Here is an 11646-nt window from a genome sequence, read left to right as displayed (position 1 = left end):
TTAACCATTTCAGAAAAGAACAACTCATGATTCTGGTATCATCCTGATAAATCTTCTTTTCATCATTTCTAGTATTTTTATATTAAACATTTCTCATTAACCCAAGCATATCTAACCAAAATTCAGTACCATTGTAAAGTAACTACTTTTCCATTCTATCTTTCAGGAGATAATCCCTTGCGCCTGGTTCACTTACTTATTAATTGTGTTGCTACTTATAGTGTTTGCTGCGTCTAAACGTTTTTGCTTCACTTCCCCATTTATGTTTATTTTCTAATATTATGTAATTTTACCTTTCTTGTTTTTTCCAAATTACACTTTTCTAAAATGAAATTAACTTACCAACTAAAGACTTGGTATTACATTTTACTTCAGTCTAATTCTTTTACTACACTCTGATTATGCAGTATGTGGAATTGCAGGTTATTCTTCTGAATTAAATAATTTTCCAAGTTCAGAGGTAACTTGATACAGTAAATGGAGAAATAAATATGTTAAACAAGTAGAGTTTTATAGTCCATCAAATATAATAGATGGTCTCATCAATAATATTTCTACTTCATACACTGACATCTTTTTAATATTAATGAAATTGTAGTTTTATTTTTATTTTTTGAAACAAGGACAATAGAATAGTTATTAAATTTGAGATGCATGTTGACTTACACTTGAAACTCTGTAAATGCTATACTTTGCAATTTGGACATGAAAGAATATTTTATTGGAGAGAAGAGATGGTTATCAGTATTTTGTTCATCCTACTCACAGTGAAAGGTTATCTAAGCATCAGAAAAGTATTCGGTGGCTTGCAAATTTTATTTGTGAAAAATCAGCGTTGTTATTGATATAATGTCAGATGATATTTAGATTACTGAACCAGTTCACTGTAACAGTAGAGAAAACTAATGAAACTTCACCCATGAGTTGGCTGGGGTGATATACTGCATCCGGTGCTCCCGATGTGGCCTTCTATATATTGGCGAGACCTGACGCAGACTGGGAGACTGTTTTGCTGAACACCTATGATCTGTCCGCCAGAGAAAGCAGGATCTCCCAGTGGCCACATGTTTTAATTCCATGTCCCATTCCCTTTCTGATATGTCTATCCATGGCCTCCTCTACTGTAAAGATGAAGCCACACTCAGGTTGGGCGAACAACACTTTATATTCCGTCTGGGTAGCCTCCAACCTGATGGCATGAACATTGACTTCTCTAACCTCTGTTAATGTCCCACCTCCCTCTTATACCCCAACCGTTACTCCCCATCCTCTGGGCTTGCCCCCTCCCCCTTTCTTTCTCCCTAGACCTCCCATCCCATGATCCTCTCATATCCCCTTTGCCAATCACCTGTCCAGCTCTTGGCTCTATCCCTCCCCCTCCTGTCTTCTCCTATCATTTTGGATCTCCCCCTCCCCCTCCCACTTTCAAATCTCTACTAACTCTTCCTTCAATTAGTCCGAAACGTTGACTGTACCTCTTCTTATAGATGCTGCCTGGCCTGCTGCGTTCACCGGCAACTTTGATGTGTGTTGATTTAGTTTAATACTCTTTCTGAGAGCACTAATAGCTTCAAGCAAATACACAACAAGATAGTGGAACACAGGTGGATCGAAAGTACAGGCCAAAAGCGGATGTGAATGGGCTAAGCTACAAGAGCTATATTGTAGATCTGTAAATGGGAACAGCTGAATGATCTTGCTAACATAGTCTTACCACCAGGATTCACTGTCCATGGTCTGCCAATACTTCATCCAGATGTGAGGGCGAATATTATTGCATGGAAGCAGCATGCCTGCCACCATCATGGAAGCAACAACAGTGCAGTGAGGTCCCTGGACTGCAGTGAGAGGCCTATCTTTGAAATATTCTTGCTTTAATTGTTTGGTTGCTCCCTGTAATGCACATGCCCACAAATGGCTGTATTTGTGGTCATGTGCATTTAGCAAGCTTGAAGAAAATAAATATAGATTTCACAAAGAATGAAAGCCATCTCCTTTTAATGTTTTATATTACATATTTATGACAAGGAAATTTGGTCTTAAGTCAGGGAGGAATGAAGACTGTTATTTTTCTCTGACCTGGGATTAGTATGCCATTTATAGAATGGAAATTTATTTAAGTTCTCCAAGAGTCTGTATACAACGGGTAAACATATATAACATATATAAGGGTCAGCTTAAGAAGTTTTGGCAGTCAACAAACACAATGACTTTATATATAAGCAATCATCTATCATGATTTATCTGTGCCTGTTATCTATCAAAAAACATAGAAGTGTGACTGTAGTGCCTGAAGTAGCTTCCCCATGAAAGTGTGCTCTGACCCTGATAATTTATTGGCAGCTTCCCTCTGCTGGGGTTTCGTCTGGCTGTTCTGGTTTCTTCCCACACTCCAAAGACAACTGGACTGGGAGGTTTAATCGGTTACTGTAAATTACTCCCAGTGTGTAGCTTGGGTGGTAAAATCTAGGAGGAATTGTTGGGAATGTAGAAAGAATTTTATAACAAGATTAATGTAGGATTACTGTAAATGACAATTGCACAGATCTGGTGGGATAAAATGCCACTTTCCTTGTACCTCTCTACGACTTTTACACAGTTATTACCATTTGCCTCTTCCAAGGTCCATTCCTGACTGATTATACTTGCAACCTTTTGCTCAGCTGTGAACAGCTTGTTGCTCATTGTCTGATTATCTTACATTCAACAAGGTAGCAGCTAATTCCTGCATCGTAGGCAGAAGGATGAAATGCTACCTTTAATATCACAGTGCTGGGACAGCCAAGTGAAATAATAGCAACTCGTGACAGATGGCAGCTAACAATGGAAACATAAGGAACATAGGCAAATTGTATAGCAGGATGGCAGAAGACAAAGTGAAATGTTTGAAAGTTAGTCAAATAATATATATTAATAGAAGTCTAAGGATGAAGTGAAATATTGGATGACTTTGGATTTGATGATGTGCTTCATATTCATGACTACATACATAACAATTTAGTTTTAAATTTGGAGGAACATCTGAGCACTGACTTGGCAGCCTCCTTTAGTAATTATTTGTCTGAGAAGATATGATTTCTAAGTGAAATAAGGTAAGCCAAATTACACAGTCTGGAAGCCAAGATTAGCAAGAAGTTAAAAAAGATGGCTTTGTTGAGTTTCATCAGGTAGATTCCAGCAGAATAATCCAATTTTTAATGTGCACGAATGTGCTGCCTAAATCAGGGCTAGGCAACCTTAAGCACAAATGATTTTCTAGCATGCGTTATTCATTAATTTGAGGCAAAACATAATTCGATGTATTTAAATGGATAATTCCCATATTTCAAGTTTTTTTTGGCATTTATCTGGCCCATGGTCCGCTCATTAATATGAGATCCAGCCCACAGAGGCAAAAAGGTTGCCGACCCCTGGCCTAAATAGTCACTGTGAGAAGCAGATACTTATCTGCCTTAGGGTACTGTGGAATAGACACAAAGTTTTACCCTAATATCAGCAAAGTCCTTCCAGTGTGATTGCTGAAACCACTAACAACTATAAAGTGAAAAAAAAATCAGAATGATTAACTACTTTTTTTCCCCTCAGTGTTTTCCTTTCCAGTGAATTACAATAATTTCTTGTCCAATTACATTATGAGAACTGAGAATGCAGTGTAGCTTTGAAGACAGTTTCGAAAGTTTCCTGCAGTCTTGCAGAAATACTGTAATGTACTGATCTAACACTGCTTTTAAAGTAGGTACATTCAGTGCGGTCTTGAACTGCAACAGTCCACCACGCTGTTTGAAAGGGAGTTCCAGCATTTAGATCCAGTGATAGAGAATGTGGATATGGAAAGAGTCATCTAAGGAGTCTTGCAATTGTCGTGGTTTCTCGTTTCTCAAAAACGACAAGGAGACGCAGAAAATCCTTCAAGAAGTTTTAAACTTTAATTTGCACATCAAAGCTGAGACAGTCAGTAAGCTAGTCGCTGATTGTCCGTCGATCCTTGTACATCGCATTTTTTATAGCAATTCTCCTATCTTAGCTGAGGGAGTTAGATTGTGGCTACAGGGGTCAGGGGGTATGGAGGGAAGGCTGGGGCGGGGTTCTGAGTTGGATGATCAGCCATGATCATAATAAATGGCGGCGCAGGCTCAAAGGGCCGAATGGCCTACTCCTGCACCTATTTTCTATGTTTCTATGTTTCTATTATCATATCCAATCAGCCTGTGATTACATATCATCAATATATCTGCTCTTGACTTTCCACTATTGTTTTACCCCCCAACTTAATTATGTCCTAGTTTACATTTTAGACCATATGTCTTCTCATCCCTAACCACAGTTATTTCTTAATTAGTCTTGCATTGACATACTGCCACATATTTCATCACCTTACTCACCACCGTTATCTTTCTACTTGATTTCATTCTAGCTCTCATGAATTAATAGTGAACAGGTCAAAAGGCATGGCTACATAATGAATACCTTCTAATGAGCTAACATAGTAAATATTGTAGAAAATACAATGTGTGCATTTGAGTAAATACTGTTGAGTAAATTGTGCATTTGCATTTTCCAATATAGAAACATAGAAAATAGGTGCAGGAGTAGGCTATTTGGTCCTTCGAGCCTGCACCGCCATTTATTATGATCATGGCTGATCATCCAACTCAGAACACCGCCCCAGCCTTCCCTCCATACCCCCTGACCCCCGTAGCCACAAGGGCCATATCTAACTCCCTCTTAAATATAGCCAATGAACTGGCCTCAACTGTTTCCTGTGGCAGAGAATTCCACAGATTCACCACTCTCTGTGTGAAGAAGTTTTTCCTAATCTCAGTCCTAAAAGGCTTCCCCTATCCTCAAACTGTGGCCCCTCGTTCTGGACTTCCCCAACATCGGGAACAATCTTCCTGCATCTAGCCTGTCCAATCCCTTTAGGATCTTATACTTTTCAATCAGATCCCCCCTCAATCTTCTAAATTCCAATGAGTACAAGCCCAGTTCATCCAGTCTTTCTTCATATGAAAGTCCTGCCATCCCAGGAATCAATCTGGTGAACCTTCTTTGTACTCCCTCTATGGCAAGGATGTCTTTCCTCAGATTAGGGGACCAAAACTGCACACAATACTCCAGGTGTGGTCTCACCAAGGCCTTGTACAACTGCAGTAGTACCTCCCTGCTCCTGTACTCGAATCCTCTCGCTATAAATGCCAGTATACCATTCGCCTTTTTCACCGCCTGCTGTACCTGCATGCCCACTTTCAATGACTGGTTGTATAATGACACCCAGGTCTCGTTGCACCTCCCCTTTTCCTAATCGGCCACCATTCAGATAATAATCTGTTTTCCTATTTTTGCCACCAAAGTGGATAACTTCACATTTATCCACATTACATTGCATCTGCCATGAACTTGCCCACTCACCCAACCTATCCAAGTCACCCTGCACCCTCTTAGCATCCTCCTCACAGCTAACACTGCCACCCAGCTTCGTGTCATCCACAAACTTGGAGATGCTGCATTTAATTCCCTCATCCAAGTCATTAATATATATTCTAAACAACTGGGGTCCCAGCACTGAGCCTTGCGGTTCCCCACTAGTCACCGCCTGCCATTCTGAAAAGGTCCCGTTTATTCCCACTCTTTACTTCCTGTCTGCTAACCAACTCTCCACCCACACCAATACCTTACCCGCAATATCGTGTGCTTTAAGTTTGCACACTAATCTCCTGTGTGGGACCTTGTCAAAAGCCTTCTGAAAATCCAAATATACCACATCCACTGATTCTCCCCTATCCACTCTACTAGTTACATCCTCAAAAAATTCTATGAGATTCGTCAGACATGATTTTTCTTTCACAAATCCATGCTGACTTTGTCCGATCATTTCACCGCTTTCCAAATGTGCTGTTATCACATCCTTGATAACTGACTCCAGCAGTTTCCCCACCACTGACATTAGGCTAACCGGTCTATAATTCCCCGGTTTCTCTCTCTCTCCTTTTTTAAAAAGTGGAGTTACATTAGCCACCCTCCAATCCTCAGGAACTAGTCCAGAATCTCACAAGTTTTGAAAAATTATCACTAATGCATCCACTATTTCTTGGGCTACTTCCTTAAGCACTCTGAGATGCAGACCATCTGGCCCTGGGGATTTATCTGCCTTCAATCCCTTCAATTTACCTAACACCACTTCCCTACTAACATGTATTTCGCTCAGTTCCTCCATCTCACTGGACCCTCCGTCCCCTACTATTTCTGGAAGATTATTTACGTCCTCCTTAGTGAAGACAGAACCAAAGTAATTATTCAATTGGTCTGCCATGTCCTTGCTCCCCACTTGTTTCTGTCTGCAGGGGACCTACATTTGTCTTTACCAGTCTTTTCCTTTTTACATATCTATAAAAGCTTTTACAGTCCGTTTTTATGTTGCCTGCCAGTTTTCTCTCATAATCTTTTTTCCCCTTCCTAATTAAGCCCTTTGTCCTCCTCTGCTGAACTCTGAATTTCTCCCAGTCCTCAGGTGAGCCACTTTCTCTGGCTAATTTGTATGCTTCTTCTTTGGAATTGATACTATCCCTAATTTCTCTTGTCAGCCACGGGTGCACTACATTCCCTGATTTATTCTTTTGCCAAACTGGGATGAACAATTGCTGTAGTTCATCCATGCAACCTTTAAATGCTTGCCATTGCATATCCACCGTCAATCCTTTAAGTGTCATTTGCCAGTCTATCTTAGCTAATTCACGTCTCATACCTTCAAAGTTACCCCTCTAAGTTCAGAACCTTTGTTTCTGAATTAACTATGTCACTCTCCATCTTAATGAAGAATTCCACCATATTATGGTCACTCTTACCCAAGGGGCCTCTCACGACAAGATTGCTAATTAACCCTTCCTCATTGCTCAAAACCCAGTCCAGAATAGCCTGCTCTCTAGTCGGTTCCTCGACATGTTGGTTCAAAAAACCATCCCGCATACGTTCCAAGAAATCCCCTTCCTCAGCACCTTTACCAATTTGGTTCACCCAATCTACATGTAGATTGAAGTCACCCATTATAACTGCTGTTCCTTTATTGCACATATTTCTAATTTCCTGTTTAATACCATCTCCAACCTCACTACTACTGTTAGGTGGCCTGTACACAACTCCCACCAGCGTCTTCTGCCCCTTAGTGTTACGCAGCTCCACCCATATCGATTCCACATCTTCCCGGCTTATGTCCTTCCTTTCTATTACGTTAATCTCTTCTTTTACCAGCAACACCACCCCACCTCCCCTTCCTTCATGTCTATCCCTCCTGAATATTGAATATCCCTGAACGTTGAGCTCCCATCCCTGGTCACCCTGGAGCCATGTCTCTGTGATCCCAACTGTATCATAATCATTAATAACAATCTGCACTTTCAATTCATCCACCTTATTACGAATGCTCCTTGCATTGACACACAAAGCCTTCAGGCGCTCTTTTACAACTCTCTTAGTCCTTTTACAATTATACTGAAAAGTGGCCCTTTTTAATGCTTGCCCTGGATTTGTCAGCCTGCCACTTTTACTTTTCTCCATAGTACTTTTTGCTTCTACCCTCACTTTACACCCCTCTGTCTCTCTGCACTGGTTCCCATCCCCCTGTTGTGAACTAACCTCCTCACGCCTAGCCTCTTTAATTTGATTCCCACCCCCCCCCCCAACCATTCTAGTTTAAAGTCACCTCAGTAGCCCCCGCTAATCTCCCTGCCAGGATATTGGTCCCCCTAGGATTCAAGTGCAACCCATCCTTTTTGTACAGGTCACGCCTGCGCCAAAAGAGGTCCCAATGATCCAAAAACTTGAATCCCTGCCCCCTGCTCCAATCCCTCAGCCACTCTCACTGTCGCGTGGCACAGGCAGTAATCCCGAGATTACTACCTTTGCGGTCCTTTTTCTCAACTCCCTTCCTAGCTCCCTATATTCTCCTTTCAGGACCTCATCCCTTTTCCTACCTATGTCATTGGTACCTATATGTACCACGACCTCTGGCTCCTCACCCTCCCACTTCAGGATATCTTGGACACAATCAGAAATATCCCGGACCCTGGCACCAGGGAGCCAAACTACCATCCGGGTCTCTGGACTGCGTCCACAGAATTGCCTATCTGACCCCCTTACTATCGAGTCCCCTATCACAATTGCCCTCCTCTTCCTTGCCCTACCCTTCTGAGATACAGGGCCAGACTCTGTGCCGGAGGCACGGCCACTGTCGCTTCCCCCGGGTAAGCTGTCCCCCCCAACAGTACTCAAACAGGAGTACCTGTTGTTAAGGGGCACAGCCACCGGGGTACTCCCTATTACCTGACTTTTCCCCTTCCCCCTCCTAACCGTGACCCACTTGTCTGCCTCCCATGGCCCCGGCGTGACCACCTGCCTGCAACTCCTCTCTATCACCTCATCACTCTCCCTGACCAGACGAAGGTCATCGAGCTGCAGCTCCAGTTCCGTAATGCGGTCCCTTAGGAGCTGCATCTCGATGCACTTGGCGCAGATGTAGACGTCCGGGAGGCTTGTAGACTCCAGGGCCTCCCACATCCGACACCGAGAACAGCAAACTGCCCTCACACTCATACTGCCCCTCTCCTCAAATAACAACTAAAAATGAATGCCAAACCTTCCTCGCCTGTTTCCGCCGAAGCCCTTAACTCTTCACTCTGCTCCCGGATCACTCCGCTGCCCGCTCTATGAGGCTCTGTTCCTTTTAAATCTGCCGCGCTGCACTGCCCGACGTCACACGCCTGCGCAGTCCCGCCTCTCTGAACGCCGTTGGAGAAAACAAAATAACGAAAATTTCAAAAATGTCTTTCTCGGCACTCCCACTCAGACTCTCAGACTCCTTCTTCGAATCAAAGCCGAAGCAGGATGTCTGCCCTTTTAAATCTGCCGCGCTGCACAGCCCGACGTATAATTGCCTAATTCCTACCTTAAGTTCAACTTACTCTACTTTCTGTGACATACTTAAAAAAAAATTAGCAGAACCTCCTGGAGCAGTGACACGAAGCTCTGGGGATCTGTGGTTTAGATACCGCATCTCTTAGTATCCTTTAATCCACTGTGTCCACGGCAACCTTTTTGCCCAGAGAAGCATTTGTCCACATTAAAACCGTAACATCGACTGTACTTTTTTTTCCATAGATGCTGCCCGGCCTGCAGAGTTGCTCCAGCATTTTGTGTGTGTTGTTCGGATTTCCAGCATCTTGCAGATTTTCTCTCGTTTGTGAGACAAGTTTCAAAGTGTTATGGGTTACAACAGAATTGCCCGCACTACAGAGCAGAACATACTGGTGGAAAGGCGAAAAAAACATACTGAAAACGACATATCTGTGCGCACTTGTAGGGAGGAATGATTTACTGAAGTGTGAACGAGACCGAGGAAATCGGTGTTTCGGGGAGGAGAGGGGATAGGAATAGTTTTGAAATCGCGTTGAGAATTGAAGCGTGGCGGATCCCGTAGGTAGGGAAACCGCTGCCGAGCAACGGGGAAGCGGCGAAAGGTGAGGCGAAGGAGCGGGGGAAATCAATCGAAGTGAAAGTGGGAGGAACTATAACGGGAACAGGGAAGATAGAAGGATGAAGGGAGAGCGATAGGAGAAAGAGGGAAGGAGAGGAGGATAGGAACGGGGAGAAATAAAGTGTGGGCACGAGGAAGATTGATGGTTTGGAGAAGGGGTGTGCGGAATTTCAGGATACAGAGAAAGGCGGTAGCTATAGGAGTGGTGGAAAGGTGAAGTGAGGGGTGGACAAAGATCATGGGGGGAGCTGTTCCGATGAAGATATAAGGGAGGAAGATGCAAAGCATGGTAAAAGGGAAAGAGGCTGGGATGTGTGTGACGATGGAAAGAAAGAGGGGACAGGTTTGGGACAGATGGGGAAAGGAAAGGTGGAAAAAGTGATGTGCATGGAGAGCTACGTGAGGGAGGAAGAATTAATGGTGGTGCAGTAGTGGGTAGAGCAAGAGAGGAATGAGGAAGGTGGTTGATATGGTCACTGAGCTGAGACGGAGAGGGGAGAAGGTGTGTTTAGGAAGAAGAAAAAAAACGGTATAATTGCGAACAGAAATGAGCGGGGCAGTGTTTGGCAATGAAATGTCGAGGACATTAAAGGAATGGGCAAGAGATGAGATGGAATGGAGAGGGGCAAACAATTTAGAAAACATCCAAAATTTTACTCTGGGTTTCTGTACAGCACTTGTATCTTTATTGCTTCATCATTTGATGTCTAGCTTTAATGCATTGACTTGAATCATTTTCCGACACCTGACTTGGAAATGTTACATTTGTTTAGTCTCAACTCCCCTTTCATCTCTAAAATGTGTGTTTTTTAAAATTTTATGTGCAATCTGTTCAAGATAGCTGATTTTTGAACTTGTTTTTGTACATTTGGAAACGTCTTCAAATTTTTGCGATAATGGGCTGACGGTGGTGGAGGCAGATACAATAGGGTCTTTAGAGGCTCCAGGATAGGTACATGGAGCTTAGAAAAATAGAGGGCTATGGGTAACGCTAGCTAATTTCTAAAGTAAATACATGTTCAGCATGGCATTGTGGGCCGAAGGGCCTGTATTGTGCAGTAGATTTTCTATGTTTCTATAAAGGTCAACAGACAATTTGCCATCTTAATTGCCTATTTGCCCTCTATGTTTGCTTCAGTGACTTGTGCAAAGATGCTCAGATCTTTTTGATCATCTCTATTTTCTAAGCTTTCACTGTTTAAAAAGTACTCAATATTTCAGCATTTTTCTCTGCTAAAGGAAAATCCCACATTTTTCTACATTGTGCTCCATCTCCTACATGGTCGCTACTCAATTAAATTGTACATACCTCTTTGATTTTTTTATATATTGCTGGCTCATATCAAAGTTCCTAATTAGTTTTTTGCATCATCAGCAAACTTGTAAATCTTACTCTTGATCTATATCTAAGAGGGAGTTAGATATGGCCCTTGTGGCTACGGGGGTCAGGGGGTATGGAGGGAAGGCTGGGGCGGCGTTCTGAGTTGGATGATCAGCCATGATCATAATAAATGGCGGTGCAGGCTCGAAGGGCCGAATGGCCTACTCCTGCACCTATTTTCTATGTTTCTATGTTTCTATTCAGTCAAATTAATTTCAGTAGTTGCAAACCCTAGCATTGATTTCTGTGGTCCCCCACAAGTCCCAGCCTGCCAACTCAAAAAGGATCCATTTTCAGATCTGCTCATAAGTTCAGTTGTTTTCTATTTCCTCCCCTTCTTTCTCAATTGTGGTGTTATGCTTGTAGTCTTCTGATCAGAATCAGGGTTGTTATCACCGGCATGTGTCATGAAACTTGTTAACTTAGCAGCAGCTGTTCAATGCATTATATAATATAGAAGAAAAAAAATAAACAGGTAAGTCAATTACAGTATACATATATTGAGTAGATTTTAAATCATGCAAAAACAGAAATAATATATATTATAAAATTGAGATAGTGTTCACGGGTCCAAAATCCATTTAGGAATCGGATGACAGAGGGAAGGAAGCTGTTCCTGAATCGTTGAATGTGTGCCTTCAGGCTTCTGTACCTCCTTCCTGATGGTAACAGTGAGAAAAGGTCATGCCCTGGGTGCTGGGGGTCCTTAATAATGGACACTGCCTTTCTGAGGCAGCAT

General features: G+C 42.6%; 1 protein-coding gene across 1 annotated transcript in view; it reads left to right on the top strand.

Annotated features, from left to right (window-relative positions):
- Positions 1 to 9478: 9478 nt before the first annotated feature.
- Positions 9479 to 11646, top strand: part of LOC140194630 (PACRG-like protein) — a 57056-nt gene continuing 54888 nt past the window's right edge. The window contains exon 1 of the mRNA XM_072251877.1: positions 9479 to 9509. The gene's annotated coding sequence lies outside the window, so the exon portion shown is untranslated. The remainder of the gene's footprint in view (positions 9510 to 11646) is intronic.

The sequence above is a fragment of the Mobula birostris genome, chromosome 3 (genome assembly GCF_030028105.1).
Source record: "Mobula birostris isolate sMobBir1 chromosome 3, sMobBir1.hap1, whole genome shotgun sequence".
NCBI classification, from domain to species: domain Eukaryota; kingdom Metazoa; phylum Chordata; class Chondrichthyes; order Myliobatiformes; family Myliobatidae; genus Mobula; species Mobula birostris.
Note: the sequence above shows the minus strand (reverse complement) of the source record. Positions and strands in the feature narration are given on the sequence as shown.